Consider the following 12,788-nt stretch of genomic DNA (forward strand, 5'->3'; position numbering starts at 1 on the left):
ATGCACATTAAAAAAAGCTCTGATGTACCACCTCACAACTATTAGATTGACTAATGTGACAGAAAAGGAAAATGACATGCTTGGAAGGGATATGAGAAAATTGGGACACTAATGCACTGTTGGTGGAGTAGTGAACTCATTCAACCATTCTGGACAACAATCTGGAACTATGCCCAAAGCACTATAAAACTCTGTATACCTTTTAACTTAGCAATACTGCTAACTAGTTCTGTATTGCAAATAGATTTTTAAAAAGGAAAAGAACCTATACGTCCAAAAATATTTATAGGAACTCTTTTTGTGGTGGTAAAAAACTGGAAATTGATGGTGTGCCCATCAATTGAAGAATGGTTGAGCAGGTTGTGACATACCAGAATACTACTGTGCTATAAGAAATATTAAACAGGATGATTTCAGAAAAACCTGAAAAGACTTAAATGACTGATACAAAGTGAAGCTAGCAGAACTAGGTCATTGTACATAGTAACAACAATATTGTAGCTGATCAACTGTGAATGACATTCTCAGCAAAACAGTGATAGTAAGACAATTCCAAAGCACTCATGGTGAAAAATGCTATCCACTTTCAGAGAAAGAACTGATGGAGTCTGAATGCAAACTGAAGTGTACTTTGTTTCAAACGTTCTTTATTTTTCTGGTTGTGTTCTGGTTTTTGGTCTATGTTTTCTTTCACAGCATGACTAATATGGAGATATATTCTGCATGACTGCACACATTTAACCTATTTCAAATTGCTTGCTTTCTCAATGAGGAATGGAGGGAGAGAATATGGAACTCAAAGTAAAAAAATGTTAATTTTTACATGTTTTTGTAAAAAAAGAAAATATGTGAAAAAAAAAGAAAACAGTTAAGCAATTTGAAATTATACACAAAAAATTAAGAGTGATTTTGACCCAGCTAGATCGCTACTAGTTCTGTACCTAAAAGAATGAGAAAAAGAGGAACAAGTCCTTTGTATGTGAAAATACTAATAGCTTCTTTCGTGGTGGCAAAAACTAAAAAAGAAGAGGATGCCCAATAACTGAGGATTGACTGAATAAATTGTGATATATGAATGTAATGAATACTATTTTACTGTACAAAATGAGGAAATAGATGATTTCAAAAAGATGTGGGAAAATTTATTTGAACTGAATCAGAGTGAAATAAGCAGAATGAGAAGAATGATTTATATTGTCAGGTTATAAAAATGAACAATTCTGAGGACTTTTATAAAATAATGGAGAATGAAAGGAGCAGAACTAGGAGAACAATTTGTATGATAATATTGTAAAAAAATCCAAACAACTTCGAAAGTTCTGAGCCCTATGATCAATATAATGATCATTCATGATTCCAGAAATCTGATGATGATGCATGTTACCTATGACAATTAAAGAATTTAGGGCACACAATGATATATATATATATATATATATAGATAGATAGATAGATAGATAGATAGATAGATAGATAGATAGATAGATAGATAGATAGATAGATATGTGCTGTATACAGCCATGGAAAGAATTTGTTTTGCTTAACTATACATAGATATTATAAAAATTTTGTTTTTTCATTTCTTTTTTTCTCCTTAATGAGGTCAAGGTTGAGAGGGAAATAAAATGGACACTTATTAAATTTTTTAAAAAAGTATGTGTGTGTGTTTATGCTACAAATGTGAAATGTTTCATGTACTTTCAGATACGTTCACTGTTACAACTTTTACATAGATGTTTTACTTTGCTCCAACAGACTTCTCTAAAGGTAGGAGCAATCCGTTTGAAATGTAAAAACAAAACTCATCAATAAAACTGTTTTTAAAGAAAAATACATAATAAATACTTTGATTTTGAAAAGAAAAAAAGACTCCATGGAAAGTTCAGTTCAATTGATTTCCCAGAAATCCTCCTGACCACCCTCATTGCTCCCCTGGGGGTCTGGGAGAAGTTCTAAATCCACCCAGCATTTGAAGGCCATGGAACAATGGGAGTTGTGTATGAGGTAGGGATTGTTGTACTACTGGAGTCTAAATTGGAGTCTGAAATTGCCACAAGAGAAACCAAAGGGAAGTGGGCAGTACAGTGTTATTATAATCTGTTTTCTTCCAAAACACCATTTCTTCACAGAAATGCTGGCGCCATATTGTAGAGTTGTGGGCCACATTCAAAACTACTCTGAAGATTGTGTCTGAACCTTCCCTGTGGCCAGTAATAGATGCTAAGCTTCAATTCCTTCCCCTACTTTCTGAATGCCAGATTCAGAAGTCTTCCCAAGGACTGAAGAAAACTGGGAATTTGGAGAAGTATATACCATATACAATCATATATTCCTACCATCTCTAATGTTACATTGATTTATTTCTATATTTTAAGTTTCTGGAAGAGGGCAGGTGATATACTCTGCTCCATTTGTAGAAAATGACCCCCAGTTTCCATGCAAGCTTCTGAGGTAACAATACATATATTAAATATAGGACAGACTTTATGTCTCAGAGATATTAAAGAAGGATTAGTGGAGGTTGAGAGTAGATAAAATGCCCAATTCAGGTATGAAACATTCCTGAACTTGTCTGTTGAAATGAAAGAAGAAAAACTGAATTGATACCTTAAGGATGACCACATATCAAATTACTCTCTCCTGTTTTGTGCTAGTCACAAAATATGTTGAGAAATTCTGGGGATCTCCTAAATGATTCATCACCTTTATGACAGGCCATAGAAATCTAAGAAGCCAGAGGCAGGATCAGACACTCAGCAGAAGCCAGAAATGGAGGCTGTTCCAACACTGCTCACTTATTTCCTGATGCCCTGGAGTTCTTCTATAGTCACAGAACTTTAACCCTTGTTTGGACTTGTCATTCTGTTCAGCATTGCTGGGGCAATGCACTTGAATGCGGAGATCACAGCCTGGAGCTTCTGAGAGCAAAAGGTCCCTGTATCATTTATGATTAGGAAAATACCTAACCTATGTGTCAAAAAACTAAATCACAGAATGTTAATGTTGTTAAGGATCTTATACAGGTTCCTTAGAACAATGGACAAAGGAAGGGAGTACACATTTATATAGCATCTAACAGGTGCTAGGTATTGTGCTATACACTTCTTACAAATATCTCATTTGATCTTCACAAAAACTCTGTGAGGAATCCCCATTTTGCAGAGGATGAAGCTGAGGTAAAGAAAAGTTAGGTGACTTGCCCAAGCTGGTTAAGCATCTGAGGCAGGATATGAACTCTGGTCTTCCTGACCCTTGGCCCAGTGCTCTGCCTACTGTGCCACTTTGTTGCTTGTATCACAATTATGGGAGTAAAGATATAGAGCTGGAAGGTCCATAGAGTTCGTTCACTCCAAGCCATTCACTTTCTAGATAAGGAAATTGATGAAATTGTCATCCTTTCAGAAAAAGGAAGTGGCTTATCCAGAGTCACGCAACCGGTTTCTGGTACAGACAAGACGATACTGCAGACTTCTTGACTCCCAACAGCTTTCTTTTCTCTCATCTAAATGGAGGTCAGATAGTAGAGTCCTCAGGAAATTGAGCTTCACATCCCAGCTGTTTGTGCCTTCCTAGGTCCTAAGTTTTGCCCAGGATTCCATTTTATTGATTCCTGTATTCAATCAATTAAAATAATATTTGTCAAACATTAAATTAAAATTAATTATTTAAAAATTGAAATAATTTAAAAATTAAATAATTATTTATTAACCACATTTGATTGGTACTGGGTTAAAAACTGAAAAGATACAACCTACATACAAAAAAGTATAATACTAAACAGAGAATGAAAGGATAAAGAAAAGATAGTCCTCTAGTAAAAATGGAGGACAGAGTCTTGAGTGTTTGGGGTAATCAGGGAGGAGAGGAGAAGACATTTGACCTGAGCCTTGAAGAGAGCTAAATATTCTGAAAGAACTCTGATGATGAGATTTCGAATTGTTAGAACTGGTGTAGATACGAATGAGTTCACTTAGACCTCTGTAGCCACTGGGAGCTTTATTGACCCAAAAGCAGCAGGCCTGACGTTTAGCAAGGATCTAAACAAATATAGGAAAAGGACCAGACTTATATACACTGAAAGGATGTAATTTTTAGGGTTTCTAATGGGGATTGGAGATTCAGGGACAGGATGAGGAAGATGGATGACACAAGATAAAGGAGACAGGGGAGAGTTTACAACTCAGGGTGGGGGAGACAAGGAATTTTATGGTCCAGGATAAGGGGGAAGTTTTCTGCTGTATTAAGATAAGGAGGATAGACTTTAGGGTGCCTTCAGGTTAGAAAATAAAGCAGGGGCTTCACAAAGTACTGGAAAAGCAACCCTTAATATTCATTTTAACCCGATCCACATCATTGAGAGGAAGAGAGAGTCTTTTATCTGCCTATGCATTTATTAAGCACTTATTATAACATCATCTCTGTAAACTGTGATTGTCTGGACATACTCAGTCTCCCTAAGTTGGAAGCACTCTTTTTTTATTGAGGGAGAGAGCAGGGCAATTGGGGTTGAGTGACTTGCCCAAGGTCACACAGCTAGTAAGTATCAAGTGTCTGAGGTCAAATTTGAACTCAGGTCCTCTTGACTCCAAGGCTGGGCCTCTATTCACTGAGCCACCTAGCTGCCCCAGTTATGGGGCTTTGGGAGTATGTTGAGACTGCCTAACTTGGAAACTTCTTTGCCCCTACCCCATAGGCAGAGGTAGTCTCTTTTGATTGGCTGCCAGTGTCTTTAAAACTATTGAGATGAAACAAGTCCTCTCTTTTCAACCATTCTTTTCCATGTACCCCTTCTTCCAGAGCATTCACAGACATCATGGACTAAACCAAGGAGAGGGATAGAACTTCCTTCCCTTGCTCTCCCTCCTTTACCACATTTCTGAGAAATGGGCCAGGTTGAGGGCCAGGGGGACTGGTATTTGTTTCTGGTCTGGGTTTTCTGTACTCCTCTGTTTCAGGTGATCCTCGTGGAACCAGGGTGTTAGGGCCATGAGGATCTTAGAGTCAGGATAACAGGAAGGAAGGTACATCCCAGAGAAGCCCAAGTGCTGGGACTCACGACTGAAACGGGGTTCAAACTTGGAACTGGGACCTTGCTCAGTAAGAACTGAATTAAGTTAAGAACCTAATCACCTTCCTATCCCCAGAGACTGAGGTGATGCAAAGGGGGAGAGGGGATTATGCCTCCCATGTGTTGGGATATTTGTAATTTTACCTTTTGAAGTAAATATTCCTTTATAAAAGCTATTTGACTATTAGTGGCTAAATGGAACAGGAATGCATAGGACAAACCGTTACTATTGAAGGAGCATCATCCACAGAGTCTGGAGCCAATGACAGAATGCCTAGACACTTCCCCCAATCCCCAGAAGGGCGTCAAAGAACTCCTAAGGAGTGGTGCAAAGTTACTTACCCAGCCTTCAGGATATGAGGGTCAGGGCGGTCTCATTTGATCCTCACAACCAGCCCTGGGAGATAGGTGCTGCACTAAGTCCCATTTTACAGTTGAGAAAACTGAGGCGGATGAAAGTGAAGTGACTTGCTTAGGACCACACACCTTGTGAATCTCTAAAGCCAGATTTAAACTTCTCAAAGACCTCCTGAGTCCAAGCAAAGCACTACATCACATAGCTGCCTAATGTCAGAGATGAGTGGTATAACACTGAGCTTGCAGAACATCTAGTCGCCTGGTTTTCCTACAGGATAGAGTTGGAGGAAAGGTTACATAAGCTAAAACCAAAAAGATACATGGGAGCCTCACGGTGACAAGCCTCAAATGCAGAAGTGAAAAATTTGGGTTTTGTCTGAGGGGGTGAGGAAGTTATATTTAGAAACTGTCCTGGAGTAAACTGCAGGTGGGGGAATAATAAACCAACGAAAGCAAATGACCTTTCTGAGTCAGCCCTCAGGATCAGATCCAGAGATCCAGATTGCCAGAGCCAAGAGGCTGAGGGGATCCCGAGCCAGGAGCTACATCTAGAATGCAGGGGAAATGTCTATTTCTTGCTGAAAGAGAGAGACAGAGACAGAGAGACAGAGAGAGACAGAGAAAGACAGAGAGAGTCAGAGAGAGAGAAAAGAAAAAGAAAGACATTAACTGAGTGTATTCAGCTATTTGCTGGACAGATTCTGTGTTGGTGTGATAGATGAGACAGTTACAGTCTTTCCTTCATTTTGCAAATAATAATTACAAAGTACATACTGTGCTCTTAAGAAGAGTGTACATACAATGAAATGGATCAGTAGAGTCAGACTCAGACTGATCTCTACGGACTGAGAATTGATGTAGTTTTAAAATGCATTTTCTATGTTTTATTGTATTTTAATTTATTTTGTTAAATATTTCCCGATTACATTTTAATCTAGTTCTGACTGCTTTCAGGAGTGCTGTGGACCACGTCTGATTCCTCTGAAGCGGATCACCATCTGTGTAATCCAATTCCCTCATTTTCTTCATTCCTAACCCTCCAGGTACAATGGGGCCATTCAGATATCTGGTGAACGAGGATCAGCACCTTTTCTTTCAGCTCTGGTATATAAGATGGTGATATTTTTCTGGATAAAAAGACAATGCTATGTTGCTTTATGTCACAGTCTAAGGATCAGTTAAGTTTTAAAAGTGTATATATATGTGTATATATATACACATATATAGGTTGTATTTATAACATCATTATGGTATTTAAATCTGCACAAGATCATAGTCATTTCATAGAATTTTAGAATTGGAAAGGACCTTAGAGAGACTGCAGTTCAACCCCTTCATTTTAACCTATTTTAGCTCAAAGAAGCTAAGTTCCCCGGGTCAAGGACACAAAATTAGTACTTTGAGAGTTAGGTAGGTGGCACAGTGGATAGCATGTTTCACCTGGACTTAGGAATACCTGAGTTAGAATCTTGCTTCAGACATGACTAGGTGGGTGACCCTGGCCAAGTCACTTCACTGCTCTCAGCCTCAGTTTCCTTATCTGTAAAAAAGGAGATGACAATAGCGCTTGCTTCAGTTTTGTTATGAAGGACAAATGAGATGATATTTATAAAGCATAATAGCTGCTATTATTAATGAATCCAATGCCCTTTCTGCTATATCACATTGTCCTTCGAAACCTAAAGAGAAGGATGCACAAGTGAACTTGAGGTGACCTGTGACCCTCTCTTGATTTCCATGTGTGCATTAAAATTCACAATAATTGAATATTTGAAGAAGCGGTCAGGGCTAGAAGTTTTGCTTTCTTAGTAAACAAGACATAGTATTAGCTTTTCCTGTCTGGAGAGTTCCCTTGCACTCCCCACCTACTGTGCTAATAATGCCTTCATGCTGAGCTACGATTAGTTTTGGATGAGTAAATTTCAGTTCGTAGGGAACACAGGATTTAGAGTTGGAAGAGCTCTTAGAGGTAATTTAGTTCAACCTCCTTGTTTTATCAATTCAATTCAATAAACATTTATTAAGTGCCTACCATTGCCAGGAAAAAAAGGCAAAAGTCAGTCCCTGCAATCCAGTGATGGTGACACTGAAATCCAGGAAGGTGAAGAGATTTTCTCGGGGAGGATCACAAAAACAGTAGAACTAGCACTTGAGCTTGGGCCCTCTGACCCAAATCCAGTGCTGTTACCACTGCTCTTGGATGGTCAACATACAGGTGCCATCTTCCAGTTCAGTGCCCAAATACTGTTTGGGTCTAGTGTGTGTTGGAAATAACTGGGATTATGATCATCATTTTGTTGCTGAGAGCAAAGAATCAGCCCTTGGGATTCTCTACTAGACTGTAAGATTCTTGAGGACAGGGGGGTCTTGTGCAATGCTTGGCATGTCGAAGAAGCATAGCAAATATTTGTTTAATTTGACTAAAGAGATCATAGACTGAGAATTAGAAGGGAATTTCCAACTGCTTCCAGTAGAGGCTAAGTCCCTTGAGGGAAGGGTCAGTTTTTGCTTTTGTCTTTATATCCCTATTGCCTTTGGCAGTACATGGCACATAGTAGGTGCTTGATAAGTTCATGTTAATTGATATTAAAGATCATTAAGCTCAGCCCTCTCCTTTTACAGATAAGGAAACTGAGATTCAGAGAAGTTAAATGATATACCTCAAATGCTTTAGGAGTAAGTGGTAGATCTGGGGCATGAATCCAGGTACTTAGACTGAAACTTCAGTGTGTTTTCATTTGTACCAAATTGACTCTCTCATGTAATGTGAGCTTACCTTACAATCTCTCCTTTTCCCTCTCCCCACCCTTATCATAGCATTTCTAATCTACAACTAAAGTCCCCAAGCAGCATTTATGAAAGGAAGGGGCAACTCTTCCCTTCTTCATTTCTTAATAGAAGACAGAGGGGAGTTTTTGCTGCTGCTTTTTGTTTTTGTTTTTTTTTAATTTAGGATTTATTAGTCATGTTCTACTTGAGGCAGCAAGCATATGCCAATAATTAAAGAAATCTTCAGGGAAGAGGAAAGAGGAATGGGGAAAATGAAGGATAATCTACACCAGGGCTCAGGGAAAATGAGGCTGATGATGGAAGGAGAGAAAGTGTAATTCAAAGACCAGGCTGATCTGCTAACCAAAAGAGAATGTGGGGCTCCTTTATCCAAGAAATGGGCCAATTATTGGTTCAAAGCTGAGGGAATTTGCCAAACATTAGGGTGATGGAACATGGGAGATGTAAAAAAAAAAAAAACCAAAACGAAAACTTAGCCCTGTTGCAATTCAAGATGCTTCTCAGAGGTTGGGATGGAATTCCACCTGTGATTCCATTGATGAAGGAAACTCTTGGTAAGAACACTCCCTCTACCAGTATTGACTAGGATATCTTCTGTAACATAATCTCAGAGAGTTTCCTGGGACACTGAGAGGTTAAGTACTTGCCCAGAGAAGCACAGCTAGTATATGTTAGCTGGGGTCTGGAACCAAGACCTTGTTGACTCTGAACTGGTTCTCTATCCACTACAAAACATATTCCCTTGCTCCCACCCCCATTTAATAAACTCCTGTACCTTCCTGTGGCTTCCAGGCCCAAATATAAAACCTTCCATTTGGCATTCAAAACCTTTCATAACCTGATTGATTTCTTCTACTTTTCCAGTCTCCTTACACCTTACTGCCCTCCACAAACTCTGCAATCCAGCGACACTGACCTCCCGACTGCTCCTCACACATCATATTCCATTTCTCAACTCCATGGATTTTTACTTACTCTCTCCCATGACTAGACTCTCTCTTTCTCCTCATTGCTACTGCCTAGCTTCCCTGACTTGGTGCAAGTCTCATCTAAAGTCTCTGAAATAAGTCTTTCTTAGTATGCCTTAATCTTAGTGCCTTCCTCGTCTCCAATTTATTATACATATATCATGAATATATCTACCTTTACATCTTGTGTGAACATAGCTGTTACATGTTGTCTCTTGCAATAGATTATGAAATCCTTGGGAGCAGAGATTGTTTTTTGACTTTCTTTGTACCCCCATCATTTAACACAGCACGTAGCACACAGTAGATGCTTAATAAATTCTTTCTGACTTGACTGTCTTCCTTAAATTTGATCCTATTTATTTAAGAGATTTGATAAGAGGGAGTTGGTCAAAGGCCTCTGTCAAATCCTGGGTGTGGACATCATGCACTATTTCCCATGTCCTCTCTTCAGCCCAATAGTGGCCCTGATGCCTCTGAGAATTGACAATTCTCTCACAAAATCTTCTTCCTGTTCATCTTTATTAGTTGGTGTGGGTGAGGACTTAGACTTAGAACTGAGATAACCCTACTGTAGCAGGGTAGTTCCAAAGAGTAGAGAACAGGACTTACTACCTGAGTGATGGGTGGAAAGGGACCCACAACAACCCCTTTCTGTTCATTTCCAAGAAGATCTGTTACAGAGGTTAAGAATGGATAGCTAAAATCTCCTCTTCTCAAGTATTATAGAGCAGGAGTGCCAAACATACTGCTTCTGTGGACCACAAGTGCCATCTAACTAGATTAAAATGCAACTGGGAAATAACTAACAAAGTAAATAAAAATACAATAGAACAGATAACGTTAATATGTGTTCTTCTAAATCAATATGGAGCCCACAGGGATCTTTATATAAGGTTTAGTGGCCCCTGATGTTTGAGTTTAGCACCATTGTAGAGTGTCACAGAATCTCAGAATTAGAGGGGACATGAAAGACCATAATATAGTCCAACCCAAACCCATATAAGAATCCACAACTGACGGGACGGAGGACAACTGGACTTTATTTTAAAATCTCTAGTTAGGTCTTTGTGACCCCACGTAAGTTTTTCTTGACAAAAATACTGGAGTGGTTTGTCATTTCTTTCTCTAGCTCATTTCACGGATGAGATAACTGAGAAAAAAAACAGGGTTAAGTAACTCACCCAGGGTCACACAGCTAGTAGGTATCAATTTGAACTCATTTCCCTAAAATGACTCTTTTTGCTCTTATCCCTAATTATAAGGAAGGTTTCTTTATATCAAAACTTGAGGTAGCTAGGTGGTACAGTGGATAGAACATGGCCCTAGAGTCAGGAGGACCTAAGTTCCAAATTGCCCTTAAATGCTTACTAGTTGTGTGACCCTAGACAAGTCACTTAACCCCAATTGCCTAAAAAAATTTTTTAAACCATCTATCTGATCCATTGCAACTTTCACTCAATTCTCTTAGTTTTGCCCTCTGGGGCCAAGCAGAACAAGTTTAATCTGACTTCCATATGATGACCCTTAAATAGTTGAAGCTAGCTCCCTTTCCCTTTCGTCCCCCTGGAAATATGTTCTTTTTTGCTGTCTTCATGGTGTCAAGTCAGCCAAGGCAGCCATCCCACCTCTGTGGTAAAGGCAGAGACATAGTTCCTTGCCCAGCTTTTGAGCAAATAGCTGCTGAGTTTTGACAAGTGCCATAAGTGGTGCTTGCATCTGTTCTGCCATTTCTCACCCTAAAACTCCTGCCAATACCCACAGAGCAAGGACCTAAGCAGTTTAGGTTCAAAAATTGTTATGGAGATGAAGGAATCATCATGTTATGGAGATGAAGCAATCATCACCACCACCGTCACGATCATCTTCATCACTAACATTTTATAGTGCTTTAAGGTTTGAAAAGTGCTTTACAAATATTAAGGGCAGCTAGGTGGCATAGTGGATGGAGTGCAAGGCCTAGGGTCAGGAAGATCTGAGTTCAAATTGACACCTACTGGCTGTGTGACCCTGGGCAAGTTACTTAACCCTGTTTTTTCTCAGTTATCTCATCCATGAAATGAGCTAGAGAAGGAAATGACAAACCACTCCAGTATTTTTGCCAAGAAAAACCTAAATGGGGTCACAAAGAATCTGATGCTACTGAACAAATCACAAATATTGTCAAATTTGATTCTCACAACAACTCTGGTAGTAGGTGCAATTTTTATCCCCATTTTACAGTAGGGAGCTGAGGCACACAGAAGCTAAGTTACTTGCCTAAGGTCACACAGCTAATAAGTGTCTGAAGCTGGATTTGAACTCAAGTCTGACTCCAAGTCCAGTGTACTTATCCACAGAGGGCCTTACTGTTGCCTAATCTGTAGGATTTTGTAGATGACTGCCTGATTAAATGGAACTCTAAAATGGGGAATGGGAAAGAAGTGGGGAAAGAGACTGACCTTCCCCATTTCCTTTGGGTTGTAGAGATGGCTCCCAGAAGGTGCGCTGACTGAGTGCTAGAAGGTTAGATACAAGGAAGACCCTAGCTGGTGGTAAGATTCTATGTGAATTAGAGGTAGGATTCTATGTGCACACATCACTAGAAAGGATAGGCAGATCAGGATCCCTGTGCACTTTGGATAATTCATCCAGAATGAGTATAGCCAATCCCTTTAAAGACCCATCAGAGTAATTTCACGCCAAATCCTGACTCAGCATTAGGCAGCTTCCAGCATGGTTTACCATGATCTCTTCCTCATTGATGCTAGCAGACCTGAGACTGAGCCAGATTAGCAAGAAGTCCTCCAGAGAATGTGGTCTAGTAGAAAGCTATTTTCTGTGAACTAGGGAGACCCAGGAGACAATCTATAATCCTAGACAGGGTAAAGTCTACTTTGGTCTGTGAGGAATGTTCATGGGTTCAATACAATGGGAGGGCTTAGGCCTACCCAACAAATGTCAGGAGATTTCAAGAGCTATCAGGGATCAAAGTTCCATTTCCTCTATGCACTGCCTTGGTCAGAAATATGCGTTCTTTAGTGAACTCTAGTGCTCCCTGTAGGGTGGCTAGTGGTTAGGAAATTTGGGACAATTACCATTATAGCTACATGGCCTCTGGAGCCCCCTGTTGGGATCATGAATATATGGCAGTCAGCCATAACAACAGCTGTAAGCCATCTGGTTATAGACTTGCACAATACTATCAAGTGTTTCCCAAGACAAGATCTACACTTGCCAAGAATTAAGGAAATGGGAATGGGGGAGTAGGCAAGGGTAAACCTTAATGGGAAAAGGTGGAACCAAGGCTGAAGATTAAGAGGAGAAAAAAAAACTCAAGGGCCAACCTGACTGGTTAATAGAGTCATTGATGTCCAATGGACCAAGATGAGAGATGGGCTGGTTGTTAGCTAGCGTTCAAAACCAAGGGAATTTGTTGGATATTATCAAAGCAAAATGCAGGGAGCTCAGGCAACTAACATCCAGGGTGCCTGAAAAGTCTTGGTGCATTTTTAAGCTAAGAAAGCTATTTAAGCTTTAAAAAAAATATAATAAAGCCTAAGTAACTTTAATAGCTTAAAAATGCATCAAGACTATTGGAACACCCTGGTATTCCTGCCTTCTTC

The 12,788-nt window shown here is 39.5% G+C and overlaps 1 long non-coding RNA gene across 2 annotated transcripts in view; it reads right to left on the reverse strand.

The window, feature by feature from the left end:
• Positions 1–625: 625 nt before the first annotated feature.
• LOC140501808 (uncharacterized) overlaps positions 626–12,788 on the reverse strand; it is a 43,926-nt gene continuing 31,763 nt past the window's right edge. For both annotated transcript variants that reach the window (XR_011966361.1, XR_011966362.1), the window contains one exon: positions 626–3,610. This is a non-coding gene — a long non-coding RNA (uncharacterized lncRNA). The remainder of the gene's footprint in view (positions 3,611–12,788) is intronic.

Source organism: Notamacropus eugenii, chromosome 4 (genome assembly GCF_028372415.1).
Source record: "Notamacropus eugenii isolate mMacEug1 chromosome 4, mMacEug1.pri_v2, whole genome shotgun sequence".
In the NCBI taxonomy this organism is placed as follows: domain Eukaryota; kingdom Metazoa; phylum Chordata; class Mammalia; order Diprotodontia; family Macropodidae; genus Notamacropus; species Notamacropus eugenii.